The sequence below is a fragment of the Giraffa tippelskirchi genome, chromosome 8 (genome assembly GCF_054371585.1).
Source record: "Giraffa tippelskirchi isolate mGirTip1 chromosome 8, T2T-mGirTip1v1.2.pri, whole genome shotgun sequence".
Lineage (NCBI taxonomy): Eukaryota > Metazoa > Chordata > Mammalia > Artiodactyla > Giraffidae > Giraffa > Giraffa tippelskirchi.
The window spans coordinates 14,512,279-14,525,865 of NC_137282.1; the positions used below are offsets into that span (position 1 = coordinate 14,512,279).

General features: G+C 39.3%; 1 protein-coding gene across 1 annotated transcript in view; it reads right to left on the reverse strand.

The window, feature by feature from the left end:
* The window catches only part of LOC145518640 (uncharacterized), a 379,656-nt gene that overhangs the window by 321,569 nt on the left and 44,500 nt on the right, over positions 1-13,587 (reverse strand). The window lies entirely within an intron of this gene.

Sequence of the window (13,587 nt, forward strand, 5' to 3'; positions counted from 1 at the left end):
ATCTCAGTAGAGATGTAGAAGACTGTCTACTTATAATATTAAATCTCAAAAGGGAAGAGGTCAGGGCTCTACTTTTCTCCTTCCAGATAATCTTTAGCAAACTTACCAGTGACTAATTTTGCTTATTGAAGCATATTTGGAAAAGGGGCTTTCAGGTCACAAAAGGTCCTCTTGCCCAACTCCAGGGCAGTGGGTGTCTACTAAAATTATACTACTTGCATAATAAAGGAGGTTACTCAAGGAACGCTCTCTCAACATTCTCTGAGGTGAATTTGTGTGTTCCTCTAGATCTAGCTGGGGCCCCCTGAGATGTGTGGTCTAACTCTTCTTTAGAAATGAATGTATGAGCACAGCTGCTGGGACAGCCAGTCTTCAGGAGGCAGCTCACTGTGGGGCTTGTCTCTCCAGGAGAAAGCCAAAATCATACCCCTTGCTGAGTGAGGGACTGCCTACATTAATGACTGATCTCAGTGGGAGGAGAGAGGACTGGCCCTCTCACACCAACTTGGAATAGCTTTGCAGCTTCAGAATTCTCTGCAGAGTTGGCTGCCACTTCCATCAACTCTACTCTGCATTCAGCTTCTCCTTCTGACCAATTCTACTTCCTATCCTTTGTTTCCTGGCTGCTTTTTTCTAGAAGTCCTCCCAAATAACCCTTCTGCATGGGGACACAACATCAGGCAGCCCGGTAACAGTTGCTATTTTTACTGTTGAAAAACTCATTTTATTATAATGGGAAATAATCTGTGACAATGTACTCAGACTTCATTTACAATTTGAAAATAGAACTTCAATAGTGGGTGTAAACAATGTCTAAGGTTTGGTTGGAACTTCTTGCTTAGTCTCTAAACCATGTCCAACTCTTTTGCAACCCCATGGACTGTAGCCCACCAGGCTCCTCTGTCCATGGGATTTCCCAGGCAATATAATGAAATAAAAAGATAGATGAAAAGAACGGAAGTGAAAGAAAAGTTCAAATGACTAGAGTAGATGAAATTAAGATGGAAATATATCAGAGAAAGAGGCAAATGACTTGCCCCATATTTTGCATGTGGTGCTGATTGGTGAGTCAAATAGTAATTCACATTTACATTTTGTTTTATAATTTCTAAAGCATTTTTATCCACACTGACTTATTCTGACATCTCAACAGATCTGGGGTGAAGGAGGTTTAAAAAAAATAGTAGATTTGTAAGAATCAGTGATACTCTTGGAATACACTATGTATAACTGTAAGGATATGCCTTAGGTTTATCATCTGTAGGGGTTCTGGGAGAATAAAGTGAAATATCATCTGTAAAATATTTACAATAGTGTTTAAATACAGTTAGTGTCTAATCAATGTTAGTGATCATCACTATCCAACATCATCAGCTCCCCAGCCTCTTTATAACATCCTTCCTGAAGCAGAGGGTAGAATTTTATAGTTCACTACTGATTTTCATATTTTGGAACTTTATACCCAGGATGGGAAAAACTCTACTGAAGACTAATGAGGTAGTGTTACAGGCAAGACTAAACCTCCTGAGTATCGGTCCAAAGCCTGTTCCAAGAGTTTTCGAAATGTACTGGAACTCTGTGAAATCTGAGAATCTGGCTTCTTCCATTTGGTAGATACCAAAACTGAGAAACCGTGAGAAGTGATATAATCTCAGTTTGAATGTGAGACAAAATCTTCAAGGAACTTCCATTCCCTGGATACTCAATCCAACCCATCCTGCAGCAACTGTGAAAATAAACACTAGGTATTTCACATTCAACAGGGCCGAGGTAGACTGGATGATGAAGTTAAGGGATCAGTTAGAGCTCTATTATTTATAATGGAGACATAAATAAGGTTCTTAATGTGAGCTGATTCACATTATTGATTCAGTCCCCTCAAAACCTCTCCCTGTCCATGAAAAAAGTGATAGTGAAAGTTGCTCAGTCTTGTCTGACTCTTGGCTATCCCATGGACTATACAGTCCATGGAATTCTCCAGGCCAGAATACTGGAGTGGGTAGCCATTCCCTTATCCAGGGGATCTTCCCAACCCAGGGATTGAATCCAGGTCTCCCACATTGCAGGCAGATTCTTTACCCGCTGACCCACAAGGGAAGTCCTTGTCCATACTCCCTGTCCAAACTCTTGTCTAAACCTCTCCCCTTTCTCCTTTCCCTCTCGATTATCTTATAAAATACTACATATTGCATGTTTGCATGTGTTTCCTTAATGCCTTGGAGATGCTGTTCAGTTTGTTATTTTTATTTACTAATCTATTTACCTCTTGGTTTTTAAGAGGAAGGTTAAGTGAGGAGATTTACACAGGCTTGTGAGGAGCTTTGGGTATTAATAAGCTATTAGCTTCTGAGATCCTTTAGTTCTGACACTAAGTCACTTTTCTTCAACACCTCAGTATCTGCAGTGAAGTAAAGGGTATGCAAAGAATCTCTCTTAGATCACTTAAAATACATATCTCATATTTTAGCACTGCTTAGAAAAGCCAAACTCACCATTTAGCAGGTTCTGGCTGTGCATTTCCTAAATTTTAATTTTTATCGTAACAGATGAAACTTTAGGTCTCCACTGCTAAGGGAAAAGTTGAAGAGCTGCTGAGCTGTTTTGTAACTTTATATTTGTTAAGAAACAAAAGCAACAACAACAAATCTCTCAGCACCTAGTTCTCTGAATGAGGGTGGTGATCAAGACAGAGGTGCTGTAGGATTTTCTATTGTGGTCCTACTTAGTGGTTGCAAAGAATGCTGGCCATAGTAAAACTGGCATGTGTGGAACCCACATTTCTCTTCTCATTTTGTGAAAATGGATGTCAGAGTGAGTAGGATTGAAAAAAAAAAAATGAAATCCTTATTCAGGTATAGCCCTGAGGAGAATTCCTGAGATTCCTGAGTGTCTGAGTCCTAAAATATAGAAGACTTGGAAAATCATTACATTCATTCCCTTTCTTCTTATTTAGCCTTTCTGGAAAATTAGACACAAAATGTAGGGAAGTTTCAGTTATTTTTGGCGAAGTGGTTTGCCATGGTCTCTCAGTGGAAATCAAGAACTGAAGCCATAAAAAGGAACGATACTGGGTCATTTGTAGAGGCGTGGATGGACCTAAAGTCTGTCATACAGAGTGAAATAAGTCAGAAAGAGAAAAACAAATGCTGCATATTAACACATGAATGTGAAACCTAGGAAAAACGGTACAGAAGAACCTTTTTTTTTTTTTTTTTTGCAGGGCAGGGGTAGAGATGCAGACAGACGTAGAGCAGGGGCATGTGAGATTGGGGCTGACGCCCGTGCAATGTCATGTGCAAAACAGACAGCCAGTGGGAACCTGCAGTACAGTGTGGGGAGCTCAGCTCAGTGCTCTGTGGTGATGTATACGGGTGGGATGGGTTGAGGGGGACAGTCCAAGAGGGAGGGGATATATGTTTACGTATAGCTGACTCACTTCCTTGTATAGCAGAAACTAACATTGTACAGCACCTATACCCCAATTAAAAAAAGTTCAAGCCTTCAATAGTCTTTATTTATATGAAAATAAAAGTTTTGTTTCTAAAAAAAAAAAAGAAAAAAAAGAATTGAAACCAGAAGGGTAAATCTATGTGATGACCTTTAATGTTTCTAAACAATCTGTTTTTGTTGCTGACACCAATTTCTCTTTCCTATTAATATCTCCCTCTTGGCCTCTGAACTTGAGATCCTGTAGAGGTCTCTTTGTAATTGTTTCATAAGCATGTCTTAAACTTTAAAGTTTCTCATAAAAACAACAATAAATGACAACAAAGGTCAAACAGGTATGTTCAAATTACACAGAAAAATTAAATATTTATTTCCTGAGGCCAAAGAACTTTATGTCGTGTTTAGACCAAGAATCAATTTTGGGAACAAACTGAAAGAACCTCTAAGGCAAGTTTCTAAAATGGAAATATCGAAAAAGTCCCTGCAACAAAACTACCACTGCAAAAGGGTACCACTATGAAAGGACTAGTTTCCTCCTCTCAGATCTTTGTTCAGAACTAGGATTGCTCCTTTGCCAACCTGAAGTGGGGCAGTTTTTGAGCCTTTTATTGAAAAGGGAGCCTACGGCCGACACTAAAGTAAAACAGGGTGATTTTTATTTAATTTTGTTATGGTTTTTGTTTGTGTGCAACTTTTCAAAAAATTTCCCAAAATTTTATTAATGATAAAATGTTAAATATATTGAGAAGCTGAAAGACTGTTAGGGTGAACACCCATGTACTCACTACTAGATATTAAAACTAGTGCTTTACTCACCTTATTAATATCATCCACTAACCATCCTTCTCGTCAACATCACTCCATCTTACTTTGTTGATGCATTTTATACTAAGTTACAGAATTAAATGCTTTACACATATTAATAAGCGTCATTAGTTTTCTCGTTTTTTGTTTGTTTTTGCCTGTGTCTCAAGGCCTATGGGGTCCCAGCCAGGGACGGAACCTGCACCCCCTGTATTGGAAGTGCAGCACTGGACCTCCAGGGAAGCCCCAAGTTTTCTTGTTTTTATTCATTTACAATTCTGACTATAAGAAAACTTTGTAAAGAATCTAGACATGTTGAGGTAGATCCATAGCACTGGTCCCCATGCTCGACTTTTACAATTATTCTGATGTATCAAAGAAGACAATCTACAGCAATCCAAAATGGCTATTAAATTACTCCTCCCTTCTGCAGCTGCACGTCTGTGTGAGGGCAGATTTTCTGCCTAGTTGAGTTCAGTTCAGTCGCTCAGTCGTGTCTGACTCTTTGCAACCCCATGAATCGCAGCACACCAGGCCTCCCTGTGCATCACCAACTCCCAGAGTTTACCCAAACCCATGTCCATCGAGTTGGTGATGCCATCCAACCATCTCATCCTCTGTCGTCCCCTTCTCCTCCTGCCCCCAATCCTTCCCAGCATTAGAGTCTTTTCCAATGAGTCAACTCTTCACATGAGGTGGCCAAAGTATTGGAGTTTCAGCTTCAACATTAGTCCTTCCAATGAATACCCAGGACTGATCTCCTTTAGGATGGACTGGTTGGATCTCCTTGCACTCCAAGGGACTCTCAAGAGTCTTCTCCAACACCACAGTTCAAAAGCATCAATTCTGCGGCGCTCAGCTTTCTTCACCGTCCAACTCTCACATCCATACATGACCACTGGAAAAACCATAGCCTTGACTAGACGGACCTTTGTTGGCAAAGTAATGTCTCTGCTTTTAAACATGCTATCTAGGTTGGTCATAACCTCCCTTCCAAGGAGTAAGCGTCTTTTAATTTCATGGCTGCCTAGAGAGCAGCCCAAAAAGCCAAATACTAACAGATTATAGGCAGAAGCAAATATGATAATCCAGTTGTCTTTCATTTAAGCCAAACATAAAAGAGAATGGCAGAAATGAACAACGGCATGTATGAACAGTGTCACTCTTCATTATTTTTTTTGTTGTTTTTCAGTTACTCTCCATGTTAATTTAATGGCTTTATGATTGCCATTTAAAAATAAATCAATAATATTTAATTTTCTCAGTGTTGATTTCTAATAAGATAAATATAAACAAACATAACTTTATAAACAAAAGCTCTCTGGCATCTTCAGGAATTCCCTATTTGGTGCCATTGGCTTTCTGTCTTACAGAAATGGGTTAAAATCTTCTGTCCAAAGACTTTCTTTTTTCTACCACTTTCAGCACTCTTGTGGTGTTATTCTCTTTTTAATACTTTTATATACTAGAAGTATATAGAAGTAATAAAAGTAATCCTACTATATAGTAGCTATATAATGAATAGTGTTATTATTATTCCTATCATCATTATTACTGTTATTTCAGTAGAATTTGGAGTGAAACAGGAGTTTAATCACACAGTCAAAAAAGCTACCCATTTAAAATCAAAATTCATAGCACTGAAAATACTTTTTTATATCCAATATATAAATTGGGGTGTGATTTTAAAGAGAATCATCCCTTTTATGAAAGAATTAACTGATGTATATGAGAGATAGATAAAGATATATATCCTTTAATATAATTTATATATATGTTCAGAGATTGAATGTGAAAAAAAGCATGATATAGTAGGAAAGAAGCAAAATTCAGGAGTTTCTAAAAGTTACTGTTTAGCTGTGTGTTTTGAGCTACAACTTCACATTTTTGTGATTGAGCTCTCCCATTGAAATGGAAGTCACATCAAAGTTCTTACAAAGTTCTTTTGGGTCTGCATATTACTTTGTTGCTTCATTTCATTCAATAATAAATTAAAAAAATATCTACTATGTTAAAAATTTTTAGCTAGGAATGTTGAGACATGCAAAGATGCATAAAACATATACTTCTCACTCACAATAAATTTATGATTCTTTTGATATATGGTAATTATAAACAAAAATTAAAAGTAACAATTAGTAATGAGATTTTAAAATTTTGTTTTCCTTTTACCATTTGTTTTTTTCTTTTTTCTGTGGAAATAAAGACTAACCAAACGATAAAAGCAAAGGCTATTTATTCAGAGCTACTACTGTAGGAGAGTCAGACAGACACTGTCATTTGCATTCTGGCAAAGACTCAAAAGTTTTACAGTGGAAGGCCTTGGCTATGTTGCAATTGGAGGCTGTTGGCATAAGGAAGCTGTAGGTGGGCCAACTAGAAGTAGGGCACCCTGTGCCATTGGGAGGGTGCAGATCTGACTTTCCCTGGTTGGTGCTAAGGTGAAAGTGAGGACAAAAATTAGAGAACCTCTCAGTTATTAACCAAACCCTGGCCATTTGGGGTGGATTGTTTAGAGAAATCATTGCTTAGCTTCCTGGATTGTTACTAGAGATAGCCATCTGACTTCCTGTACGTTCCCATGCCCCCTGCTGTGGAAGCAAGGGGTCAACGACTGGACCCACCAGGGAATTAATTCCCTGACTTCTTGTAAATCTCATTTGTAGCAGGCTAGCTTCCTGGGCTGGTTCTTGCAGATCAGGAGTTTGGTTTCTGGGCAGATTCAAATTCTGTTTTTGTATGAGGTCTGCCCATTTCCCATTTGTCTGCTTACCTCTCCTCTCTCCGTGCTGTCTCCTTGCACTGATTTCCCCGTCCTCCCTCTTTCCTTCCTAGTCCCCCCACCCCTGCTTCTGAGAGGGAGGGGGAGAGGAAAAGGAAGAAAGGGCAGAGAAGAAACAGCACGAGGACAATAACTGGACAGCGAGTCTGGGGTGTTGTCAAAGTGTCTCCACAGAGAGGCCAATAAAGGGCCTGTTTAAAAGGAGCGAGCCGAATATGCCCTGTGAAGTTACACGCTTGCTACACTGTAAACACCATGTGCCCCTCTCTCCCTTCCCCCCTCAAAGTGAAGTCCCCAGCTGCCATGTCCAGAAGACTCGAGTGAAAAGTACACCTGTGTATGTGCCTGTGTGTATCATTTTGTCAAAACTGAGCAAGTAGCTAAAACTGCTCACCCGATACCTGGATAGGTTAGGTGGAGTAATCCTCAATTAGCATGTTCTGCCATGCTAAATGAGCACCAAAGTTCATCGTTGACCACCAGTAATTAAAAATGGAAAGACAAAATTGGTTCACCTGAAAACTCAGCACATACCCCTGAGGTAGCTACAACGAGCAACAAGTTGACTGTGGCAGATGACTTGGCCTCACCTTCCCCTCCTCATTCCCAGCAAACTGTCCATTTCAGAACTGCCCCTCACTCTGTGTGGCATGTGAATCTGCCCTTTAATACAGGCCCAGCCAAGCTGTTAAAGTTCATCATCTTTGGACTGTGAGTTACGCCAGTTTATAGTTCTCAGCCCTGTGTAACTCCACCCACTCAACGTGTTTTCCTCTGACCTCACTGCAAGATTTTAATTTTAGATTTGTAGCTAAAACTAACAATCATTTTTATAAAGCAAACAAAAACACCAACCAATAAAACTCCTAAGAAATAGGGAAGGCCCAGAAAGTTTGATTTAGTCTCCCCACAAATTCAGCTAAGATCTCTGAGAAACAAAACCATAAGAAAAAGAAAAATTGCTAAAATCCAGCTGGAGGCTTCTGATCCACTGAGCCATTCAAAATAGAGTCCATCCATTTTGTTCTTACCAAGATGGCTATTTTTTTTCCCCATGGGGAAGGAGAAAGGCAGTGTCCTCCAACATTTTAGAATTTGAAATCCATTATTTGATTTCTAAGCCACAAGCTGCCCTCCTAAAATCTGTGCCTTATTCATTTCTTTGAATTTTAATTCAGTTTAGGGAATATTTTATTAGAGGAGAACATACCAAAATGACTAAGGACACTGGGGTTGGATGCCATGGTTTTAAATCCTGACTCTATTGATTACTAGCTGTATGATCTTGAATAAGTTTTTAAATTTATCTGCACCTCAATTTTAGTCATTAATGAAAGGGGATAATAACTGTTCCTGGGTCATTAGTTTTCTGCAGAGTTAAATGAGATGATTTATAGAAAGTTATTGGCCTAGTGTCTCTCCAGCATATACCAAGGTCTCAATCAATATTAAAAATAAGAATGGGTAGACACTGGAGAAATGGGAATCACTGCTTTAAGGAATTTGGAGTCCAAGAAGCAAATGTTAGGAGAAAGAGAGATGTTCAATTAGGCAATGTGTTTCTTTTAAGTTTTCTAATATTGACATTTTAAAACTATTTGTTCTTTAATTTCTTACTCTTGTCAAAATTTAATTTGCTTGAACAAACAGACACTGAGTTTCATGCTTAGGGTATTACAGATATTATTTATATTTTCTATTCCTCCCAGGGTTCTTTAAAATAATAATAAATTATTATTATTATTTTTTTAATTTTGTGGCTGGGGATACAGTTTCTAGGCTAAAGATCGATCATAAAAAGTGACTGATTATTAGAAATGTTCACAATAAAGTCATGTTTCTCTCCTCCAGTCATGTATAACCATTTGCCTATTTGATTCTGAGGACTCCCAAGTTTATTAAAATTGTTATTGTGAGTCTGAATGGTCCTATCAAGGGGCCACTCTTGGTCAATATTATTTATTGAGTTAAGTGTTTTGAAAGGCCCAGGAAACTCAAGCAATGATGTAATTAAATGTTACAACAAATGATTATCATGGCTCTAAACATAACTGTTATCTTTGGACCACTAGCTTGTCTGCAAACTTCATACCAGAAGAACAAGTATGTGGTCCTGTTCATTTCCATATTCTCACAATCAAGCCCTGTGACACCTGGTAGGCAGTCAATATTTATTAAAATGAATGAAAATAAATGATCACAATTCCCTTTTTAAGAGCATGGCCATTATGGAACATCAAAGATTTGAGTAAAAGAAACCTATTTTCATTAGACTAAGTAATAAGGTTTCTCTCCTGCTGTGGAGTATTGTGAATTTTGAATTGAAAAGTGGGTGGTTTGGAGATGAAAGGTTATTCCAGAATACTGAATTTATATAAAAAGCCCAATAACTAAGGTAAAAGAAAAAAAAAAATCAAAGAATCCACTTTTTTCTTTACTAGAAAAAAACCAAGAAACTAAAATTTCACTAACAGATGTTGCTTGATTGAAATATAAGAAACATGAAAAATAAAGAAATATAAAATACACTATGCTCTAGTTTATTCATATTTTGAATGTGATGTTATGCTCTAAGGTCTCCTATGCACACATCTATTCATACTCTTATCCATTTATCTGTTGAATAACAACAAAAATACACACTGAGTTCTTATAACGAGCAAGTTTCCAAAAGACTCTGTCCCAGTTTCATGGAGAATCTGACTTTGTGAGGCAGTCACCATGGGACAGGCACAGAATGAAGGAACATGTGAAAAAAGCAAAGTGGACATGTGAAAAGGAGGCAGGTGCTTTGAAGAAGAGGAATTTAGTTTAGATTGCGGGTCAGGAAAGCTTGTCTCAGGAAGCACTGGCTTGAGTAGAGGTCAGCGGCGATTATGAATTTACGCTATGACAAAGAAAGCAAGGGTATGCAGACACAGGGCACTGCCTTGGTCAAGTCCCTGTTAGAGAGGGAAAGCAGCGCATCGGAGGACTTTCAGGAGAGAGGGCTGGTGTGGCAAGATTCCAGAGAGTGGGGCCAAGGATATGGAGGAATAGTCGTCAGGGATGGTCAGGAGCTGGGCTACAGACCCATAAAGACTTTCTGTTTTCCTTATCCTTAGAGGAATAGGAAGCACTAAATGGTTTTTGACAGGAATGAGATTGAGTGAGCATAGCCATATTTGTGTTTTGAGACAGTCAATTTAGCTTCATTTTGGAAAATTACAGATTTGGAGGACCTAGTAAGAGGCTATCGTAGGACTCCAGGTGAGAGAAGATGGCAGCTTGGGCTGTGTTAGCAACCATGAAGATGGAAAGAAGGCATGGAATTTGAGATATTCACAGTACAAAGGCTATGAAGGGACCAGAGCAGTAAATGGAAACGCAGGTTGGTGGGACAAGGAGAGTCAGGTTTGCCCCAAGGAGTCTGGCTTATATAACTGGGTAAATGATAATGCTATTCCACTGAGATCAAAGGTAGCGCACAAGAACCAACAGTATGTTCTCCTATTCATGACAGCAAATCATACAATCACTTTTGACTACGTGATATGTAGAGTATATTTGATGTATCCAGGTAGAGTGGAGGATTGTGATCAAGTCATAAAATATTCAATAAATGGGCCTGGGTAGCTGGTAGGTTGGTGTACCTAGTAGATGATGGGGTGGCATAATCTGATAGCACAGACTCTGAATGACCAGAGCTTTCGAGGTGGTAGGAGAGACACACACATGAAGAACTTACCTGCAGTAAATGTGACAAGTGCTTCAGTGATGATCTAAAGCACAGCTGTTCTCACAATAGAACAGAGGGTTCAGTTCAGTTCAGTCGCTCAGTCGTGTCCAACTCTTTGTGACCCCATAGACTGCAGCACGTCAGGCCTCCCTGTCCATCACCAACTCCCAGAGTTTACCCAAGCTTATGTCCATTGAGTCGGTGATGCCATCCAACCGTCTCATCCTCTGTTGTCCCCTTCTCCTCCTGCCTTCAATCTTTCCCAGCAATAGGGTCTCTTCAAATGAGTCAGCTCTTCGCATCAGGTAGCCAAAGTATTGGAGTTTCAGCCTCAACATCAGTCCTTCCAATGAATACTCAGGACTGATCTCCTTTAGGATGGACTGGTTGGATCTCCTTGCAGTCCAAGGAACTCTTAACAGTCTTTTCTAACACCACAGTTCAAAAGCGTCAATTCTTCTGCGCTCAGCTTTCTTTATAGTCCAACTCTCACATCCATACATAACTACTGGAAAAACCATAGCCTTGACAAGATGGACCTTTGTTGGCAAAGTAGTGTCTCTGCTTTTTAATATGCTGTCTAGGTTGGTCATAACTTTCCTTCCAAGGAGTAAGCGTCTTTTAATTTCATGGCTGCAGTCACCATCTAGAGTGATTTTGGAGCCCCCCAAAATAAAGTCTGCCACTGTTTCTGTTAGGGGAAGCACACTGATGGAAACTGCCCACCCTGGCCAGGCACCATAGTAACTATTTGCATGAGTTATTTTACGACAGGAGGTCCTGGTAAGGAACAGGGAACTAATAAGCCTCCACCAACCAGAAGAGTTTGGGAAAGGTCAAAAGGAGACACCACATGTCCGACCACCTCCCAGAATCCTTCTCTCTGGCATCCATCTTGGCTGAACAAGGCGTGGACCACCAGGAAGGACTCTGAGTCAGAATGATTGGCTAAGGACAACCCAGAAACTAATCCTGTCACCATAAAACCTGAGACTGCAAGCCATGTGACAGAGCTGTTCTCCTGGGTTCCCTTACCTGCTGCTCTCCACCCGGGTGCCCTTTCCCAATAAAATCTCTTGCATTGTCAGCACACGTGTCTCCTCGGACAATTCATTTCCGAGTGTTAGACAAGAGCCCAGTTTGGGGCCCTGGAAGGGGTCCCCCTTCCTGCAACATTTCCACTGTTTCCCCATCTATTTGCCATGAAGAACAGAGGATACTGGCTCTGTTTGGGAGACGGGTCCAAAGAAGACCTTCCAAATGATATGAAAATTTAGCTGCTAGCACTAATTTGAGCCATTGCTGTTAACATACTAATTAGAACTCAAAGGTCAATTCTTGTAACAAGAAGTATGTCCCCGATATTGTTCAAATTAAGTCCTGTAACAAAAAGACTTTACCTCCAAACACTAACTTCTCTTTTGTCCAAAACTGTGCCTTAAAAAAATAAATAAAGCCCTTAATCAGACTGAACCATTTCCAGTGGTTTCAAAGCCTGAGAATTTCCATGGTTGGTACATTGTTTCCAACACCCCCAACCAAGATCACGAATTTCCTAGAATATTCAAAATCCACTGCAGGATTGCTAAGGAATTGGCTGGGGGTGCTGTCGTGGGCATGCCTGTCAGAGGAATAACTTTGTCCTCATAATTGCTTAGCTCTCGCATCCAAGTTCTCTTCAAAGCCTTGACTTCACTGGATGCACATGGTTAATGAGAAAATGCTTTGCTGCATTATTTCTGCCATACTTACGGTTTCTGGCAAGTAATTTATTTAGTCACTATGTTGTTTCTGAGCATTATAGTCTTCTTTACTCACTTTTAATATGTAAAATGTTTTAAAAACCTTGCAACCATCAAAGTAAAAGATGCAGCACAGTGCCTCATTTTCCAGCATTGCCACAGGGCTCAATAATCTATAGATCATGTAATAATTTCATTTAGCAGCACAATAAAAGTCAAATTAGTTTCCATGAGACAGTTATGTATGATAATCTGGACTACTGTGGCCTCCTACTGACTGTATTAGCATTGTAATGTTATTTCCACTTCTGGGATTCTGGTGGAATTTTTTCTTTCAGTTTATATTTATTGAATAATTATGAAAACTGAGTTCTTAAAGCCTAGAAGAAGTGGATTTATACCAAAAAAAATTAATGGACAGTGATAACGATCTTAACTTCCAATGTATCACTCCCTCCTTTAAAGAAGTTACTTCAACTGCCAGGGTTTCAAAGTAGTTGAAAATGTATCTTAATGAGTTTGCAGCTAAACACTGCCAGCTAAAGCTTACTTCTCTACTGGTGAGGGCCAGCATTTGCCAGAAGCTTTTAAAACCATGCATAAGTTGGAGTTCATACAAAACTTGAGTAGTAAGAAACTTGTTTACCTGCCGAGGACTGATATGGCTGCTTAAAAAAGGAAGGGCTTTTCAATGCAAATCCCAAACAAATCCTAGGGGACACTTCTGTAGAAACTGACAAGCTTAATATTTATAAGAAAATGCAAAAGACCTAGAATGGCCAAAGCATTTTTTTGATAAAATAACAAAATTGGAATTCCTACTGTACCTAATTTCAACACTTATACCAAAAAGCTACAGCAAATAGTCAAGAACAGTTTGGTTTTGGAGAACAGACAGGCAGGTAGATCTACTGAACAATACAGTCCAAAAATATACTCAAACTATGTATCATATTGTACACTTTTAATACACATATTTTATTTTATTATGTTTCCACTGCACCTCAATAAACGTGTAAAAGAGGAGGAAGAGGAAGAAGAAGACAGGGGAGGAAGGAGAAGGAGAAGAAAAAGAAGAAAAAACAAAGCAGGAG